The 8773-nt window shown below is 41.4% G+C and overlaps 1 pseudogene; it reads right to left on the bottom strand.

Annotated features, from left to right (window-relative positions):
• Window positions 1-7501: 7501 nt before the first annotated feature.
• LOC110544858 (DNA-(apurinic or apyrimidinic site) endonuclease-like) lies at window positions 7502-8314 on the bottom strand (annotated as a pseudogene).
• Between the last annotated feature and the right edge of the window lie 459 nt (window positions 8315-8773).

Here is an 8773-nt window from a genome sequence, read left to right as displayed (position 1 = left end):
TCGCAGTCACTCTTCACCTGTGAAGAGAACAACAAGCCCCACAGAGCATCTGAAGACAAGATGGACTCACGCTTACACGGAGAGCAGAATTTCCTGTGTTTCTTGGATACAGTGCTATCCGTTGAAAGCCTTGTGCAGTCCTTGCATAGAGTGGAGTGTTCTTACCTTGACATGTGAGACCCTCCTAGTAACTATACCTTATATCCGCTCTGCATCTTCCTGTTGACCTCACCTTCTTGGCCACATGTATATTAAGAGAAGGTTTTACAGGGAAGAGGCTGTCCATTAGCTTCCAAACATGCCAAGGCACACCTTATCTTCGAGGTTTCTCTGACTGTTTCTCTGCCTGGCTTACCTTTTTTGGTCTTCTCTGGTTATATAAGTTATCCTATCTTTTTCTAAAATCTTAAGTTGTGAAGTCTTTTCCAGTCCCTGCTCATCTGAGTTGGTGTGTATGTAGGGGAGAGCACGTACTGTCTTTTCCTCGACCTCACAGTGCTTCTGCCCCACACTCTGAACAGTGGAGCAGCCCTCTGAAGCCAGGCAGTGAATGCCTGGAATGGCAGGCTTGGGAGGTGAAGGCAGGGAGATCAGGAATTCAAGATCATTCTTGGCTACATAGCAAGGTCAGTGTCTATCTGGGCCACACGAGACCTGTCTCAAAACCCTGAATAGGGGCTGAAAGGATGGGTCAGTAGTAAGAGCACTTGGGTTCAGTTTCTAGCACCCACATAATGGCTTACAACCATCTATGTAACTCCAGTTCTAAGGGATCAGATCCGTTTTTATTTTTTTGGCGGGGGTGGAGGGAGATACTCATACACATAAAATAAAATAAAAATTTAAAAAATACTCGAGCATAAAAACCAAATAAACATCCTTCTACAGGAAAAGAAGAGAAACCCCAAAACACACAAAACAAAACACATTTAAGCCAGTGTTATCCGATACAGTAGGCTTCAGAAATGCAGTCCCAGGGCTGGAGAGATGGCTCAGAGGTTAAGAGCACTGACTGCCCTTCCCTAGGTCCTGAGTTCAATCCCTACCACTTACATGGTGCTCAGCACCCTCTGTATTGAGATCTGGTGCCCTCTTCTGGCCTGCAGACAGAATACTGTATATGTAAAAAATAAATCTTAAGGCGAAAAATAAAACGCAGACCCAAAAGAAACAAGAAAATCGGCATTTTTACGCGTAGGTTAAATGAGAAGTGGACAGTTGTATGGATTACTATGGTTAGAAAAAAAGGGATATAATGTCATGACAATAAATGTGGATCTAGCAGGGCCTGTCCGTTCAGAGTCTTGGTGAGATTCCTGTGTTAACATTCCTTCCCTCAGGACACCAGTCAAAAACCAGTCAAAGAAGCTTCTGCTGCTGTGGTTTCCTCAGCTTCCTCCTGTGCCAGCGTGCTGTATTCCCGGCGCCATTCTGAGCCCTGGCAGTGCCTTGACCATTCATTGGTAATTGCTGTGTGTTCTCTTCTGCCCAAGTGTCCAGCGCTGATGGCGGCCTTGTCCTTTATGCTGTCCGCCTCCGAAGTGGAGCACTGCAGCTCACGACGCCACGTTTCTTCAGACTGTAGTGAAGTCTTTCAGAAAGCTAACGCAGAACTCGCGGCGTTTCCTGTAAAGCGCAACTCTCTGACACGGGTTTAAACACAAAATGGCATTTAAAATTGTTGGCGTGTTGTGGAATTGGGGAGACGCACAGTCAGTCACCACTAGATGGCGGTAGTGATTTTAGTCTGAGAGAATTCACGCTTTCCTTTCCTGCCTAGCCCTGTTATTGTTAGCAGAGTACCAGATTGCCCATGTCTTCAAGTAGACTGGGCTCTATAATCGTATGAAAGGTAGTCTCTATCTTTATTTTAAAATTTCCATCCTTGAAAAATGTGAAACAAAAGGAAATTAGGTATGACCAGTGTGTGATGACACACAGACTCGGGACAGACTTCCATACGATTTCATTGTACACTAGCTTAATTAATGTCTTTTCATGTTGAAACAAGCCAGCGTGCTGATGTTTTAGAGACCCTGATGGACTCCATTGTCCTCCCCAGCAACAGGCTGCTTGGCTGCCTTCGTTGCCACTGTTTCATGTTTATGTCATGCCTGCGCTTTAGACATCAAGTGCAAACACATTTGCTTTCACTGACTTCTGTTTTGAAAAGCCCTGCTTTGTGTCTTTTTTCCCCCCAAAGGGTAAACTTGAAACTCAAAGGAAGGAGAACCCGTGGAACTGCAAATATCACTCCACGAAGGGCAAAATTGATATCATTGGAGTCGGTTAGAAAGTAAAGCCCTTCACCTCTCTTGCTTTCTTTCTTTTCTTCCTTTCTCTTTGGTAAATGTTGTTACGTTTCTATAACTGTAGCAGAAATGTTAGAATTATCATAAATGAGCCTTTGCGCACGCTGTTATTTCATCTTCTGTAAAAAAAAAATTCAATCATATTCTTAATGTTTCTGTCTCCAAGCCAACTGTTTAATGCTCAAGGCTTTATTGCAGACTGCAGCTCAGACTATTCATTTATGCTAACAGTACAGCTTGAACAATACTGTAAATTAAAGAAAATGTAATTTTAGGATTTGTCTTATAATTTACCATTTTCAAAAAGCACTCTCTGGAGAAATTAATAGCTTAAATATTACTGGAATAATGAGGATCAAGTTCGAGGAAAATATAGCTTGAAAGTCTATTACTGAAAATGATGGAAATAGGCATTTTTGTATTGCTATCTGAACAAATATAATACTATACCATTTATCTCTAATTATCCCCAAGAAAATGCCCAAGAAGCACTGAAAAAACAAAGAGTAAAGACTTCAATGGATCTGTTATTCTCTTGCTTTCCCTCACCTACTATTTCTGTTATTATAAATATTAGCAAAAATCAGCAAATAGGAGTAGAGCGAAAACAGAAGGCTGATGCATTCTTCGGGTCAACAAAGAACTCCATGAAGCACATCAAAAAATCTTGGGCCTATTATTCTGGGAAAATATTCTCACAGATAATCCAAATGTTCATTTTCAAATTCATTCATGTTCAATGAAGTGTGTGATGTTTTTCTATTCAAGTTAAAGAAAGCCAGATTGAGAGTTTGTCTAAATTCAGCTAATTATGTTTGGTCAAGCTTTGTCCTTGCACAAATATGCCTCAGATCTTCATATTTTTGTACTTTTAACAGGCCGCAGCTACAGCAGCCATTGGCTGTGAAGAGAGAAGATGGAATTGCCCTGGCATACAGAGTGTCTTTTGTGTTGTTTCTTCCTGTACAAATAAATGGTGGGGTTTGTTAGCACAAGGTAGAACAGGGCAAATGGACTAGTGGAGCGTGGCTGGCCCCCGCTGCATTCAGCCAGGTGAGGCCTGAAGCCCTCTGTGGTGACGGCTGCTCTGACAGCCACTCTGCTGTCTCATCACACACCCCTCACATTAGCTGGGCTTTTACCATCACCCAATTAATTTTAAAATCACGCCACGAGGAAGTGACACAGCATCTTGCCTTGTTTAAACCCGTGGTCTGGAGTCACTGAAGCCTCTCTCACCACCGCCTCTCCTCACTTGCGATCAAGGCTTCCCTCCTTTTAAGCGCAGGCTTAGGAAGCAGAAGAGAAGCAGGTGGGATTTCATAGCTCTTCCTGCCAGTCTGCCTGATTCATTAAGTGTGGAGGAGCCAGGTGCCCCGATCAATATGGTTACATAATCTTTCCCTGTAAGCTAATCACTTAACACACCCACTATCAAAAACATAACAATAAAGCGATTTCTATGATTTTTCTCTTTCAAAGTAATTACATGTAGTTAAAGGTAAACTACATTCAGAGTAATGCAACTTTAAGTATTACCTTTCTCTTTATGGAACTTCTTACCTTGGAAAGAAAAAAAAATTAGTTATATTGCAGAGACAAAGTGAATTTTTCAGGTATCCAGCAGATAGCTTCAAGAAACTGAAGCTGGCATGGTTAGCTCCTTGCCTAACAGATAGCAAATGCTTGAGGAAAATCCATCTAAACTGTGTTCATACATTTGTCTCAAAATGATCTAACTACTCACAGATTCCAAAAATAAAAGTGGGCTTAGGTGATTTTTTTAACAATAAATGTAAGCATCAGTAAACGTTCCATACATCAAAGGACACAAGGATGCCTTTTGATTTTGTAATTAGTTAGCTCTGAAAATGAGTGTGCCTAACTTGTAGCCATTTAAAGGATTTAGTGATGGAAGAGGAAGCCATGTAACCTCAGAGGGCACGAGTTAGAATCCAATGCAGGTTGCCACAGAGAGTCAGTATCTTCTGACAACGCTCTGTGAAAGGAGCTGGTCTCAGTCCAGTGGACAGATGTCTGTATTGCAAAATGCTCTAATTGGCAGTCTGAGCAGGAAAGCCAAGAATTGAATGGACCTGGAATCTGAACCCTTGTCTCACTTTCAAGAGGGGCAAACAGAGGTTCACACCGAAAGGAAGCTTGGGATTTTCTGGTGACAATCATATACACATTTTATAGATAAACAGAGAACTTGGTGTTTCAAAGTCATCAGTCTGATTTTTCAATATATCTAAGCACTTTAAATAAAAACTTTCTAGGTTGAAGCAAATGTTTATTGCTTTTTTCTATAAATTTATAATTTCTATTTATTAATAGAAATATATTTATAGAATATATTATATTTATATAATATTTATTATTATTACAAAATTGCATATCATTAAAGAAAAACCCAGAGCTGGACAGTAATGTGGTAAAACCAGATTACTATCTTATGCATTAATACTGCAGTGAGAAGATTCTTCAGAGCAGACATGGGCTCCATTCTAAATGCAGCATGGAAAAGTGGAGATTTATAGCCAAGGAGCAGTGTGGAGTTAGTGGAGGAAAAACTACCCACAGGAAACACCTGGAGCTGGGGAGGATTCAGAATAACTTGACAGATTTTTGCTGAAGTGGGGCAGGGTGGGAGTGATTTTCTGGGTACTGAAGGATATTGGCATAGCAATTTCCTCTAAACCAAAATAAAACATTATATCATGGAAGGAATCTAAAACACAGACAGGCGAAGTAAAACATTTCATCCTAGAGGGAAGCCTCTTTAAGCTTAGAAGTAAACAACTCCAAAGCTTCAGGAAGTGCCTGAAACTGACTGGATTCACTAGGCCCTTACATCTCCAAGTGTGTATCAGCAGTAAGTGCTGCTGGGAGATCAGACAAGCCGAGCAGTGTAGAAGAAGTGGAGGCCAGCTAAGTTGAGCTGCCTGCATGGTGGATAGGGTCCCAGGAACTCATGGTGTACAGTGAGTTCCATGATTGCAGCTTCCATGAGTGGTTTGCTCTGCCTACATAGGCTTTTGAAGGAGCTGGCTTTGAGCCTTTTCTGCCCCGGAAGCAACCCCTCATCCCTGTTCCTACAAGGAAACCCTGCACTGATTTGCAAGTGGAACAAGTTAGTGGCATCCTTACTTTGCATTTGTTGTCAGTTCCCTGTGTAGGGTGAGCAGACAGTTTGTCACCTCTCAAGTGTTCAAAGAGATGAGATGTCAAGGGTGGAGGGGCCTCCTTTTCATTAGAAATGTTTTCATTAGTTCATTGAGAATTTTGTACAACATATTTTGATCATATTCATCCTTCCTCCAACTCTTCTAAGATCTATCCCACCTCCCTTGCCTATGCAACTTCGTTTCCTTTCAGTTTTTTAAAGTTGAGTACATCAAGACCAAATTGTATTACCCAAATATTCGTAGATGTGTGGCCCTCACCCGGGAGCATGGGTAACTTCTTAAAGGCTCCACTCGGAGCACTGATTCTCCCTCTTCCAGCAGCTAGCATTGGCCAACGGCTCTCCAGCTAGAGATGTGATGTTGTGCCCAGCTCTCTTCTCCAAGACAGAAATTAGCCTGTCTTGGGCTTGCACAGGTCTCGTGCATGTCGTCACAGACATTGTGAGTTCCTGAGTGCAGCCTCCTTGCTGTGCTTGCTTGTAGTCACCCACTGCTTTTGGCTCTTGTGCTCTCTGGCTCCTCTTCAACTTCCTCCCCTGAGTCTTGGGAGGGAAAGCTGCAGTGTAAATGTTGTATTTAGAACTGAGCATTCTGTAGCCTTGTATTCTCTGTACATTGGCCAATTGTGGGTCTCTGTGTTAATCACCATCTACTGCAAATAAAAGCTTATTTGATGAGGGCTTAGAGATGTATTTTCTGTAGGTGTAACAAATAAATCAGTTTAATACTATTTCAATTTAGCATAATAACACTGGCAGGCTCTCTCTTTGGGCCTATGACCTGTTATCCATAGGTCATTTTAGATCAATACTTGTGCCGGGTATGGCTTTTATCTGATGGAGTATGACTTAAATCCAATCAGTAAGTGGTTGATGACCTCTATAATGTTTGTGTCACATGATGAATATTCAAAGCTAACATCCACAAATGAGAGAGAGTGCAACTTTTACCTCTCTGGGTCTAGGTAACCTCATTCAGAATATTTGTTTCTTATTCTATTCATTTGACTTGTGAATTCCATAATTTCCTTTTTTAGTAGCTAAATAATATTCTATTGTAAAAATATATCACTGCAGTAGATTGAATAGTATGCTTTTCCATAGATGCATGTGTTTGAATGCTTGGCCCATAGACAGTGGCACCATTAGGAGGCGTGTCTTTATTGGGATAGGTATGGCCCTGTTGGAGGAAGTGGGTTACTATAGAGGTGAGATTTGAGGTCTTATTATGCTCAAGCTACTCCCAGTATGGTACCCAGTTTCTTCTGCTGCCAACGGCTCAAGATGTAGAACTCTCCTCCAGCACCATGCCTGCCTGCATGCTGCCATGCTTCCCACCATGATAGTAATGGACTACACCTCTGAAAGTGTAAGCCAGCCCCAATGAAATGTTTTCCGTTATAAGATTTGTGGCCATACTGTCTCTTCACAGCAATAAAACCTTAACTAAGACAACCACATTTTCAGGATCCACACTCATCATTTGATAGACAACTAGGTTGCTTCTATTTCCTGGCTATTGTGAATAGAACATCAATTAACACAGATTAGCAGGTAGTCCTATGGTAGGAGGATTTGGATCCTTTTAGGTATATGCCGAGAGTGGGATAGCTGGATCCTGAGGTCACTTAACCTCAGCTTCCTGAGGAACTGCCACACTGATTTTCACAGTGGCTGTACAAGTTTTTGCTCTCAACAGCGGTGAATACATGTTTTCTTTTCTCCACATTCATGCCAATATTTGTCATCACTTTTTTTTCTTTTTAAACTATGCCTTTTTGTTTTTGCTTGGATTTTCCCAAAGAAGTTCTCTTAAGTTTGTTTAATGTTTAAAATGGAAGAAGATACATTAAAAAGCAAATCTAAGTAGCATAAGAACCTGGCTTGAGAAACTTATATTCTCATAAAGAAGAAGTACACTGGGTTTCTCTCGAAAACTACTAAAAGTTTGCTAGGTTGGAGGAGGCCATTTCCCAAGCACAGAGTTACTTCAGGAGGGGTGTCACAGTGCTAGGTGAAGGGTGATGAGACAGAGCTCACTGCCCAGAGCCTTGGAATGGATCTTGCTGTCACACAATGCAGATAAAAGGGAGTGGGACAAGAACAAGTCATGAAGGTGCCAACCAACATTCTTGGATGGAACACTTATCACGTAAGTCCAGGAAGTCTGAGCACAGACAGCATTGGGGTGGGATGCTGGAAGCTGTCAACCAGTGGTTCACTCTGCAGCAGTTCTCCAAGCCTTGGCGCTCTTAGCGAGTGGAGCCAGCCCTTTATTTGTTTGCTTGTTTCTTTGGGGATATGAAAGTCATTTTCTTCATGAGTCCCATTGAGATCCTCACACAGCATGAGGGTCTTGTGGGAAGCTAAGCCCTTTAGAAACTTGCAAAAGGCTTCATCCCAATGGTGGTATCTCGGATTACCGGATCCCTGCCTTCATTAGGTACTTTTGCTGTTACCAACACAAAGGAGTCAAATTCAGCAACAAATACCCGGCCTCTGGATCATGTTCTTCCCCACTAAAGCTATAAGAGATTGATGGAGCTGATCAGTGCTGATGGGTGGGTTCAGGAAGCTCTTGGAATTCAGCTATTCAGCTGGGAGTTTGTTTTTTGAATATTTGGTCTCTTGGAGGCACAAAGTATCTGGGGCTTTATCCTTTACCCAAACCTTTCTTCTTAATCCAGGCTTAAAGCCCATCCAAATTCTAGTATCATATCTTAAGTGTGACAGATTTATCACCGGGTGAGGTTTGCTGCTCTGGAGGAGCCTCACATAGGACAGAACCATTTCCTGAGATCCCCTTTGCTCTCATCATACTCTTCTTGGTCTATGGTTCTAACCTGCTTTTTCTGTCTTCTGCTGATATTCCCTTCTTCTTGTGTTTTGACGTCCTCTGTAATGAAAATGTTTCACACTGAACACCTAGAGCAATGTTTTTACTTCAACCTCCTCAATTTTTTTTTTTGTTTGTTGTTTTTGTTTTTGTTATTTATCTTAGCCATACTGATTGTGGTACGATGATATCTAAAAGTTGTTTTAATTTGTGTTTCTCTGATGACTAAGGATGATGGACATTAAAAACATGTTTCTCAATCATTTGTGGTTTATATTTTGAGAAATCTCTGTTTAGTTTCATGTCCTATTTAAAAAAGGTGTGTATTCTTGCTATTTAATTTTGAGCTTTTGTATATTCTAGATACTTAGCACCTGTTGGGTGTACAGCTAATAAAGATTTTTTTTCATCCTATAGACTGCTGTTTGCTTGACTGAT

This window comes from Meriones unguiculatus, chromosome 7 (assembly GCF_030254825.1).
Source record: "Meriones unguiculatus strain TT.TT164.6M chromosome 7, Bangor_MerUng_6.1, whole genome shotgun sequence".
In the NCBI taxonomy this organism is placed as follows: domain Eukaryota; kingdom Metazoa; phylum Chordata; class Mammalia; order Rodentia; family Muridae; genus Meriones; species Meriones unguiculatus.
The sequence above is the reverse complement of the archived record's forward strand: the minus strand, read 5'-3'. Positions and strand labels throughout refer to the sequence as shown.